General features: G+C 37.4%; 1 pseudogene; it reads left to right on the forward strand.

The window, feature by feature from the left end:
* Positions 1–9,493: 9,493 nt before the first annotated feature.
* On the forward strand, positions 9,494–9,983 carry LOC149177223 (xanthohumol 4-O-methyltransferase pseudogene; annotated as a pseudogene).
* The last annotated feature ends 2,235 nt before the right edge of the window (positions 9,984–12,218 follow it).

Below are 12,218 nucleotides of genomic sequence, written 5' to 3' on the forward strand. Positions count from 1 at the left end.
CACCACTAGGAAGCCTTTCTTGTAGCAAGCTTTTCAAACCTTCTTTCAAACCTTCCATGTATTCTTTTATTTCTTCTTTTAAGCCTTCAATTTTTTCTTCTAAACCATCAATATTATCTTCCAATTCATTTTCACTTGCTCTTTGTGATAGTGAAAATTGTTGCACTTGGTCACATAATTTCGATATATCATGTTATATTTCTTCTTCTTCATGCATCATAGTAGAACTTTTTGAGGGCAGGATGAGTATAGAATTTTATTGTTTTGGAGGAATTTTAGAATAAATTAATGATATATATGCTTCAATATGACCTTTCAATCACTTCAAACTAAATTTTCAAATAAAAGTTATGCAAATTTAAAAATACACACCTTTTAAGAGCCTGATTTCCATCCTTTTGATAAGGATGACCTGGAAAATATTGTATCGTTGTGATTTCAGCCTCCAAATATTTGAAATTGTGCCCCTTGGTATCCCTCTATGTATTCTTTCCAACCCCTGAATTTAGAATGATATTGGATTCTTCAAGGTGAATTTATTCTAGTCATCCCACGATGACTGGATTATGGACTAGTTGAGTAGAGCGAGCTTGTACTATGTGACATGTGTCAATTTTTAACCTTAAAATCTATAGTAACCTTTTATGAAATTCAAATCCAATGCATGAAAATAAAGTTATGATGATTTTCCCTAGAACGTTGGTTTGAGACTAAATTCTGGATCATGTAAGAACCTGTTGACGGGCTGGAATTCTCTGCCAACAGCAAAGGGGACCTCCCTAGTGTAGGCTCCCAACTAGAGCCTGCAACATTTGTGATAGGGATCCCTATCGGTATGTAGGTCAAGCTACCATTCATTTTTGTTGAGCTTGCTTCGGAAGGAGGTGAAATATGAACTCAATTGAAAGCATGTACCTCAATAAATACAAGGAAATAATTGACAAATACTTTATGCCACATAAACCATGAATAGCCAAACTATAAAAAACATAAATATTATGTAAAGTTACTATTAAAAAGCTTCAAATAAGACTCACGTTTGCCAAGATAAAATGCTTAGTAATTGTAAATTATTTCACAATGATCAAACATTTATGAGCATAAACAAAGGTGTAGTCAAACAGATTACCAATACCAAACAAGTAGTGCACCGGCATGAGCATAGAGTTAGTGAATAAAATACCATTCATATGAAGCAACATAAGGTTTGGAGTATGAGATAGCATATGAGGAAACCACACATCAAAGAGATTTCAGGAACATTCAATCCATCAAGTGAGGAAAATACTCATGGCATTAGAACATAAAAGATCTGAAGAATCCAATAGTGGAAATGTACAATCACCCCTTGTATCCATTAGAAGGACATAAATTCTCTTAAGCTATGTATATATCTCCAAAAGAGTCCTTAAAAAAATAGCCTAACAAATGAGGCATGAGGGTATATTTATAGGGTGAGAGTGACTCTTGGCCTACCCTTGACTTTTGAACTTCCTCATGACTATTCATCTACTTGGTGACTTTTGGTATTCCACATGACCTTTCATATTCACAAACATGTTATATGCTACTATAGAAGATGGAAATATCTTTCTACCTTCCTTTTTCCTTGGAGCTATCTTGACTTCAATATCTGTTGTTGACCAAGATCATGCATTTCCGCAACAACGATCCCTTGGGTCATTTTAGCAACAAATTGGGCTCAAGTGTCTACATAAATGAAAGGGACTTACCTTCACCACTTCAATCCTACACATGTACAAAATCATAAATTAATCATTAAGAAAAAATGTACTTTGATGAAATATAAGATATAAATATCACAATTAATAACGAGCCAGAATTCTTAGCCTTGACATCTCTTGCAATTTCATGGTCACAAATCTGTGTGTTGATATGTTCCATGTCTTGGCATCAATCGTTTCTTTCCTTAAGTGGTTAGATTATCATTGTTATATCACCTTTGACACTCCTTTTCATCCTCGTCATACATGTTGGGCATTATTGCATTGTGTTGTTTTTAAACATCTGCAAAGGTGCTACGTAAATGACCAGATGAGGCCTATATTTATAGTCTTAGGTCATGCATGTGGGGTTGCATGGCTTGCAGGGCCTGATATAGGTTAGTGTGCGACATATGAGACCTATGCGACCTTTGCAACCTGTGCAACCTATGTGACCTGTGCAACTTGTGTGACCTTTGTGACCTTTGTGACTTGTGTGATCTTTGCGACTTGTGCAACCTTTGTGACTTGTGCGACTTGTGCGATCTTCGTGACCTATGTGACCTATGTGACCTATGTGACCTTTGCGACCTGGGTGACCTATGTGACCTATGTGACTTGTGCGACCTATGCGACGTTTGCTACCTTTGCAACGTATCTGACCTTTGTGACCTGTACAACCTGTGTGATGTATGGGGCCTATGCAACTTGTGTGACCTTTGCGACCTATACGACCTGTGTGACTTGTGCGATCTTTGTGACCTATGCGACCTTTGCGACCTTGCAACCTGTGTGCCTTATGTGACCTATGTGACCTATGCAACCTTTGCTACCTGTGCGACCTATGCAGCCTTTGCGACTTGTGTGACCTATGTGACCTGTGCAACCTTTGCGACCTGTGCGACCTATGTGACCTTTGTGACCTTTGCGACCTTTGCGACCTTTGCAACCTGTGCGACCTCTGCAATATTTTCGACCTTTGTGACCTATGCGACCTTTGTTACTTGTGTAACCTATGTGACCTTTGTGACTTGTGCGACCTATGTGACCTTGGCGACATCTGTGACCTATGTGACCTGTGCGACCTGCGCCCTATGCGACCTTATGACTTGTACGAATTGTATGACCTTTGCGACCTGTGAAACTTTGCAACTTGTGTGACTTGGTTTGGTTGATGTAAGAGACGTGAGTCTTTTCTATACTTTTCTGGGGTTTCTCAATTTCCGAATAGACTCTAATCATTGGCAGTAGCTACAGAAAAGGTGAAGGGGCTCCGAAATTTTGAAGAGTTGGAAAATTTTGGAGGGGTTGTTGCAGTGGCTATAACAATTGGTGATTCACTGGTAGAATTCACCATCTCGGCCCACATCCCTACAATAGCTCAAGTCTAGATAATTATCCAAGGGAATATTGAATAGTTACTATGGGTACCTGTTACCTTGACCTTTATAGATATGCCTTCTCTTTGTGTCTCATCAAGGTCTTTTTAGTCAGTAAACATCCAATTAGGAGTTCACACGTGCCAATAGTAGATGACGATGCAAAGAATGAGGTAAACAACTTATTATATTCAGAATTTTAAAATAATTTTCTAGTGTCGCTCCACTGCCAGTAGACCTGGATAGTACCCCAATGGAGTCACTCCAAGAAATCACAAATGTTGCTCTGTTGGCAGTTGTTGGGTTGTGTTATTCTTTCCACAACTAGCCCACGTAGTGAACCAAGGGATTAGAAAGGGGCCTGGAGCCCTGTCTTCATTGCACCGATTGCATAGTGGGGGGGTCACAGGGGGGTTTGAGGGGGTGGGTAGCCCCCTCTATGAGGTACAGGGTAGCGCTGAGGGGAAATTTTTTTTCGACCCTATATTAGGTTGGGCAGACCTACCTATTATTGGGTGTGGAGCCTGATTATCTTTTGTATTCAAAGGTTTCAGCCGGATGTATACCATAGGAAGACTGTACACCCCTCCACACGGGGGGGTGCGGGGGGGACTTGTCCCCCCATGGCGGTTTGGGGGCCAGCAAGGGCTCGGGGTCAGCGCACCCAAAGCTAAAAATAGATGTAAAATTACCTTGTAAAATTCTAGTAGTTTCTAGTCAATATGGGCCATTCATTAGGCAGACGATCTGACGGTAGAAGTTATGTTTAGTTTAGATTTTTTTGCCCTAGAAGGCAACCCCTCACTATATATGAGGGAATTGTATTGCGTCTATGCATAGCTGTATTTTGAGTGAGGAAGAGAGAGGAGATTAAGAGAAAAGAGGGTGTTACAGTGGATCTGCTAGAGGTTGTATCTCTTTAGTTTACTGGATAATATAAAAGGAAGAATTGGTTGCTTCTCAGTGGAGGTAGCCCAAACTGGGTGAACCACGTATATCTGTGTCTCTCTTGTTTTATGCGTTTTCTGTGTTTATATTTCTGCAATATTTTATGTATTCCATTGCTCCGTAATATATAATTTTCTAACAACTGGTATCAGAGCCGAAGGTCTATTTGGCTGATAAAATCGCAGGAGAGAAGGGTTCTTGGTTCGAGTGGGAGTAATGGCGGAAGATGGTAGGTTTAGGGTCGAAAAATTCAACAGCCAAAACTACCAGCTGTGGAAGATGCAAATGGAAGATTATCTGTATCAGAGAGATCTGTACCTACCATTAAGAAGAAGACAAAGAAGCCAACGAGTATGATAGACACAGAATGGGATATTCTGGACAGAAAGGCACTTAGAACAATATGGCTGTGCCTAGCGGCGTCGGTAGTGTTTAATATTTCAAAGGAAACGATAACACAAGGTTTAATGTCGACATTGGCAAAACTATATGAAAAACCCTCAGCCTCAAACAAGGTATTTCTTATGAAGCATTTATTTAATATGAAGATATCAGAAGGTGGATCTATTTCAGACCATTTAAATGATTTTAATACAGTTACAAGTCAGTTAAGTTCTTTAGGGGTAAATTTTGATGATGAAGTTAGGGATCTGTTATTCCTATGCTCATTGCCAGAAAGTTGGAATGGTTTAGTTATGGCCGTTAGTAACTCTGTCTCTGGATCTAGTACTTTAAAGTTTGATGATGTTGTCGGTGAAATCCTTAGCGAGGAAATGCAACGGAAAAGCTCTGGTGAGACATCAGGCATTGCTTTGACTGCAGAGACTAAGGGAAGAAAAATGGAAAGAGGAAAGAGCTCTGGATATCGTAATAAGTCAAGGAAAGGTAGATCCAAGTCCAGATTAGGGATAGTGTGCTAGAAATGTGGGAAGAAAGGACACCTAAAGAAATACTGCAAGTCTCGGAAGGGAAAAGAAGGAGACGCGCAATAAGAAAACAATCATGAAGCGAATGTAACAGGTGATGTGTTACAAGATGCTTTGATTCCTTCATTAGAAAATATTACTAATTCCTAGGTGGTAGATTCAAGGGCCTCATTCCATGCCACACCTGATAAGAAATATTTTCATGGCTATGTTCAAGGATATTTTGGACAAGTTCATTTGGGTGATGATAAACCCTGTAAAATTGTTGGAATGGGTACAATTTTCATAAAACAGCAAAATGGAAATCAGTGGCTATTGAAGAAGGTAAGGCATGTTCCAGATCTAAAGAAAAATCTAATTTCAACAGGGCAGTTGGGAGGTGAAGGTTGCATAACTACTTTCACAGATAAAACTTGGAAGGTCACTAATGGATCTCTAATAATAGCAAAAGGAGAAAAGGTTGGTACATTGTATTTATGCAATGGTATTTCTAGTTCTGTTAATGCTTTAACCTCTACAGGAGAAGATACGGCATTGTGGCATCATAGGCTTAGGCACATGAGTAAGAAGGGGATGCAGATTCTTCACTCAAGAAATTTGTTACCAGGTTTGAAGCATGTTGATTTAAAATTATGTGAGAATTGTGTTTATGGAAAACAAAAGAGATTCAGATTCCTTAGAGTTGGGAAAGAAAAGAAGAGCGAAAAATTAGAACTTGTGCATACAGATGTATGGGGACCTGCTCAGGTATCATCTCTTGGTGGCTTTCATTATTATGTTACTTTTATTGATGATGCAACCACAAAAACTTGGATTTATTGTATTCGAAATAAATCTGATGTATTTGATACTTTCAAGAAATGGAAAGCTTTGGTTGAAAATGAGACAGGGAAAAGGTTGAAGTGTCTCAGATTAGATAATCGAGGTGAATATTGCAGAAAAGTGTTTGATAGGTACTGTTCAGAGAATGAAATTCGCAGAGATAAGATAGTTCCAGGAACACCACAAGAAAATGGTGTGTCAGAAAGGATGAACATGACATCACTAAGCATGCAAGGTGCATGAGATTGCATGCAGGATTGCCTTTACAATTTTGGGAAGATGTTGTAGATACTGTTGTTTATCTAATAAACAGAGGGCCTTCAAGTTCCTTGGATGTTGGTATTCCAAAGGAGGCATGGATAGGTAAAAAGGTAAGCTACTCATTTTTAAAGACTTTTGGTTGTGAAGCCTTTGTCCACATTAACAAAGAAAATAGAACAAAGCTTGAGGCAAGATCAAATAAATGTACCTTTATTGGATATGGTGTGAATGATTTTGGTTATCTCTTATATGATTATGAAAATCACAAAATCATTAGGAGCATAGATGTAATATTCAATGAAAAGGTCTTCTATAAGAAGCAGTTGCAGGAAAAGAAACAAGAAAAAGAAAACAGAGAATACACAGTGCTTGACAATATCACAAGAAAAGTGATGGTGCCTGAAAATCATAATGATCAACAGCTAGAACAACAACCACAATAGCAACAAGCAGTTCAAACACCTGAAAGTGGTGTTAGAAGATCTACCAAGATAAGTAGACCCCTTGAACGATACCCTCCTTCATTATATTTAGGCCGATAGGCCTTTCTATGCATCAACAATCATCAACACTTTTACTTTGCTCCGTTGGATCAGGTGACACACTTTCAACCGTTGATTTGAAGTGTCACTGCTTTTTCTAAATATTAGTTGAGTTGCCTTACTGCTTTTTCCCATTCACTCTTGAAGATATTTTTACTGCTTTTTCCCTTCCAGTTGTTCTTGCTGTTCTTCTTCCCTGGCTTTTCCCTTTTCTTTTGCATTGGCTTGCCTTGTTTCTTGTTCAAGTTTATTTTCTGCTCACTGTTGTCGACATCTACAGACTCTGAAATTATGAAAGTCCCAGGGATGCTTTAGCAATGCTTCTGACCACCATTCCAAAACAACAGATGAGATCTTTAGCTTTGATGAACAGAGTCCACAACAGGAATCGGTTGTGGATGCCGGCCTTGACATGATAGATGTGTGTTCCATCAGATCCATGTCTGCTAGTGTTGGGGAGCTGATTGTTACACCCACCATATCATCTCAGAGTGCCCAACAAAATCAACCGTTTGAGGATGAGAGGATGAAGAAAAGGCACAACCATAAGATTCCCAAAAGAGGTTGTATGCACAGCTGTCTTCAGCATTTTATTATGTATGTTTATGAATGCCTTACACACAAAAGACCACAGAGGAATGGTTGAAACGCAACTAGGTACAACATACTAGGTATGCTAATAAATTTCCGCTTACACCTGCTGATTCAATTATATTAATAGTGGTCTTTTTTCATTTTAATAATATGATGTTCCTATCCCCTGATAACCTCCGAGATTGATTGTCTGAGGTTTTTACAGGAAAATAAAACAGGCAAGAAGATGAAACGGTGGATGGTAATGGGAGCTTGGCAGCGTGAGAGCAGCCAATGCATGGCATGACTCAAAATTTTCAATGAGGCCCCTTAGTTTAGGATAGCAAAACATTAAACATATATCAGGAAAGAAATGTATGACCTTGACTTTGTTTGAAGTGCGAGAAACTAGATGCTTAAAAGAACTCAAGAAAGATGTTCATAACTTGATCTTCACTGTGGGAAAAACGTGCCAAAATTTTGATCATATAGAAGTTTTTAAATATTTTTGTGTATCACTATGCGCTAGTGTGTTGGTGTTGAATGACAGGTCGTGCAAGTTATATGGTATTCAAACTACTCAAAAAGAAAAAGAAATAGAAAATGTCTTATTCTTTTCTCTTGTTATTTTAAAAAACTTGTAATAATTTAATTCAAGTTTTTTCATTTTACGCTATAAACTTTTTGCATATATTTTTTTAGAACTTGGGATAATCAAACTTTTTTAAGATGGCAGAATTAGAAAAATAGTTTATAATTCTAGAAATGAGGTATATTGGTTTGGAATTTTTATGGTTTTTTGAATACTGAGATAGATACAATGCTTTGAGAGTCTATTTGGACAATTAGATCATATAGACTAGTACACCACTAAAATTTGCAATTCTAAAAACTATTTTTTAAATATTAAAAAAATTTACTAAAAAACTAATTAGCTAAAAATAGTGAAATTATATATATCTATATATATATATATATATATATGACATTGCTCGTATTAAAATGATTATTGGTTATTAATACATTTTTAAATAAATATCAATATTATTTTATTTTACTTAGTCAAATACTTTATTTATAGTCCATGTTATTATTATTATTAAATGTTTCATATCAATGTTATATTAAGATTGAATCAATTAGGCTAAATAACTAGGTGAAAATGGGATTACTCCATTTGGATTACTCTAAAATTGTTTACCATATATTTTGGGTGTTTCATGAAATCTGGTGTACATGGTGTATGTTTAACCTTGGATGGTTTGAAATGAATTAACACCTAGAAAATATGGATAGGAGCAGGTATGCTTTTGGTTTTCAATATCTATGAGTTTTACTAATAAATTTGTCCAAGGAAAAGTAACGTGGTAGATAATGGCTATGCATGGAACCCAGTTTTTTCAACAGTTTCAATCCATTATTTCTTTATTACGGTGAAGCCGTGGAAAAATCGCAAGGGCTTTAACCGTAGAGATAGTGCTTTTATTTTATTTGGCAGTTTATGCTGGATGGTTTTGCCCTGCCTATTAATTTTGCAACAGGGGAAGAGAAGAGTTCACCATGGAGGGATAATATAAGATGAGAAGCTTCGATTTCTAAATCTATTTTCTTTTCTCTCACTTGTTTCTTATTTCTTTATTTGTCAAAATCTTCCACAGATGCAGATTTTGTCTCTCAAATCTTTCTAACACGTTATTTGAATGGCCTGCCATGAATCTAGACAGGTGAAAAAACACGCAGGATAGGTGAAACAACACGCAGGACAATAATACCCGTGCAAAAGGATGTTTGTACACCACTTTGTGGCATTCATTTTATTAGGTAAGGTGAGTAGCGATTCTTCTTTTCTCAAAGAGAGAAATCATTCGGTCATTTTCGGTTCACTCTCTGCAAATTCTATCAACTTGATCATTTCTTGTTTAATTACTTGTCGTTTTGCTCAATACCATTAGTTGAATGTCTAGAACCTATATTTATGAAGATGACCCATGAAAATAGGTAGATGAGAATGCCCAAGTAAACAGTTAAGCTGGTAGAAGATGAAGGTTAACATTAATTGATTAATTTGTTCAGTATTTCCCTCTATATATGCACCATGGAATTTTTAACTTATTTTGTTGCAGGGAGCCGTGGCTGTTTTGCCATATTCTTGATATAGCAGGGAAGGTTAAACCATTTTTGTTTATTATTTCGACCTCCCTCGTGTCATGGCCACTGCTCCCCATCTCCCAGGTTACTAACAACACCTTTGCTTCATCAATGGTATATACGCATAACAATCTTATACATATAAATGTACGTAAATAGGTGTGGAGCACATGAGCGGAGACATGTTTGAAACCGTGCCCTCTGCGGACACCATATTCATGAAGGTAAGTCTTGAACTGGCTGAGCTGTCATGTAATTCAATTAGAATGAGCTGAGAGCGCGTTTTGAATATACAATTTGTTTGTGTGATTTCATCAGTGGATCATGCATGACTGGGGCCATGAGGACTATATCAAGATATTGAAGAGTTGTAGGAAGGCGATCCCAGAGACGACGGGGAAGCTCATTATTGTTGACGTAGTGGAGCTGGACTCTAATCACAGAGGCGATGATAATAATAATGGTGGCCAGAAAGAGAAGCCGGTTCTGGATCCTAATTTAGTTCTAGTATTTGATCTGGTAATGGTGGCGCACTGCTCTGGTGGGAAGGAAGGAACAAAGAAAGAATGGAAGAAGATTTTATTAGAAGGTGGATTCGGTCGTTATAAAATAATCACCATTCCTGATTTCCAGTCTGTGATTGAAGCGTTTTCTTCTTGATTATCTGCTCTTTATGGGTTCATTTTTAGTATTTACATTGTTAAAATGCAATCAAATTATTGTATTTACAAAATAAACGAAGATTTATCAAGGCCTTATGGAGACATGAAACATCCATAGCTAGTGATTTTCTTTAGTCTTACCTCGCACTCCCGAGAAGACAATGCATTAATGGGTCACGGGACACTACTCATCTCCTTCGGAGACATGGAGGATCTGTAGACAGTGTTGTCCTTTCCTCTTACCTCTCTCTGAGTGATCCAGTCCAAAAAAACAAGGTTTTCCACAAACCAATTAACTCTTCTAGAAAAATTCAACAATTCCAATTTAATAATCCTATCGACCTCTCTTTGTACCTTTTGGGACAATTGCTAGTATGTATTGTTGACTAATTCTGGTGAACCAGAATGTTATGAAGAAGCAGTGCAGGTAGAAACCAAGAAGAAGTGGGAGCAAGCCATGAAAGAAGAGATGGACGCCTTAGCACATAACCAGACTTGGGACTTAGTCAAGTTTCTTGCAGGTAAAATAGCATTGTAGAATAAATGGGTTTACAGGCTAAAGGAAGAAGATGGGGGAAAACAGAGGTACAAAGCTAGACTTGTAGTGAAGGAGTTTGCACAGAAGAAAGGTATTGATTTTGATGAAATATTTTCTCCTGTTGCTAAAATGACTTCAGTTAGAACTATTTTAAGTCTAGTAGTAGCTGAAGATTTGCATCTTGAGTAGTTAGATGTAAAGACAACCTTTCTCCATGGGGATTTGGAGGAAGAGATATATATGCAGCAGCCACAAGGATATGAGGTAAAAGGGAAGGAGAAACTAGTGTGCAGGTTGAAGAAGAGCTTGTATGGCTTAAAACAGGCTCCAAGGCAGTGGTATCCAAAATTTGACAGGATCATGTCTGAAAAAGGTTATACTAGATGTCACTTTGATCATTGTGTTTATCTCAAAAGGCAAAATGATGGAAGCTATATTATATTGTTATTGTATGTAGATGACATGCTTGTTGCAGGTTCTAACATGCAGGAAATAGATGTGTTCAAAACGAAATTGGCAAACTCATTTGCAATGAAGGATTTGGGTGCTGCAAAACAAATCCTTGGTATGAAAATAACTAGAGACAGAAGAATCAGAAATTAACATTGTCTCAAAGTGAGTACATAGAAAAGGTGTTGAAAAGTTTTAATATGCAGAATGCAACCCCTCACTATATATGAGGGAATTGTATTGCGTCTATGCATATCTATATTCTAAGTGAGGAAGAGAGAGGAGATTGAGAGCAAAGAGGGTGTTACAGTAGATCTGATGTAGGTTGTATCTCTTTAGTTTTCCGGATAATATAAAAGGAAGGATTGGTTGTTTCTCCATAGATGTAGCCCAAACTGGGTGAACCACGTATATCTGTGTCTCTCTTGTTTTATGCATTTTCTGTGTTTATATTTCTGCAATATTTTATGTATTCCGTTGCTCCGTAATATGTAATTTTCTAACACCTATGGTTTTGTGCATGATATTCACACATGGTTTTGGACATGATGGTTTTCGGTCCATGGTTTTGGACGTGATGGTTTTTAGTCCATGGTATTGGATACTTCGGTATGTATAAATATGTATTGTAACATTGAAAGGAACATAATGAAAAATCAAGCTGGTAGTCTTGGTTTTGGGATCCACGGGAAAATCTCTATGTATATGTGTTTTATGTGTTATGCTCTCACATTGTTTATTTTTCTGTGTTTTATAATTTACGGGTAATTTCTATACGAGGTTAAAACCTACACCAGCGAGCATGGACAATACCATGACAAAGTCATTCCATTACCTCTCTGCGCAGGAAGCCTTTCTTGATCCTTTACCCTTTATTTAACTTTATTTTCTTTTATGTGTAAATTTACACTTATTAATGGGCGTTCATTGCATTAGGGAGGATGAGGGATCCCAACTTGTTTTAAAAGCAAGAGAGGTTGTTTCTTGTTTGATAAAATCTAAAAGATATCCTGATTTAGGTTTTCCTTCATGTCAAGCTTCCACATCTCGTCTCCAGTTAACAAGTGAACAAACAAAACAAGTCATTGAAACAATCACGACCATGGTGAGCACAAGATTTAGGTTAAGGGTATAGGTCATTCAAATTGATTAGGGTTCCCCACGAGAAATTTGTTCTTATCTTCCTTGTATGTAAATTAGACTCGTAGGAAATATATCTAGGAGGAAACTTTGATGGCTGGTTCT

The sequence above is a fragment of the Pinus tabuliformis genome, chromosome 4_1 (genome assembly GCF_031772625.1).
Source record: "Pinus tabuliformis cultivar Carrire ecotype Pingquan chromosome 4_1, CPIR1, whole genome shotgun sequence".
Lineage (NCBI taxonomy): Eukaryota > Viridiplantae > Streptophyta > Pinopsida > Pinales > Pinaceae > Pinus > Pinus tabuliformis.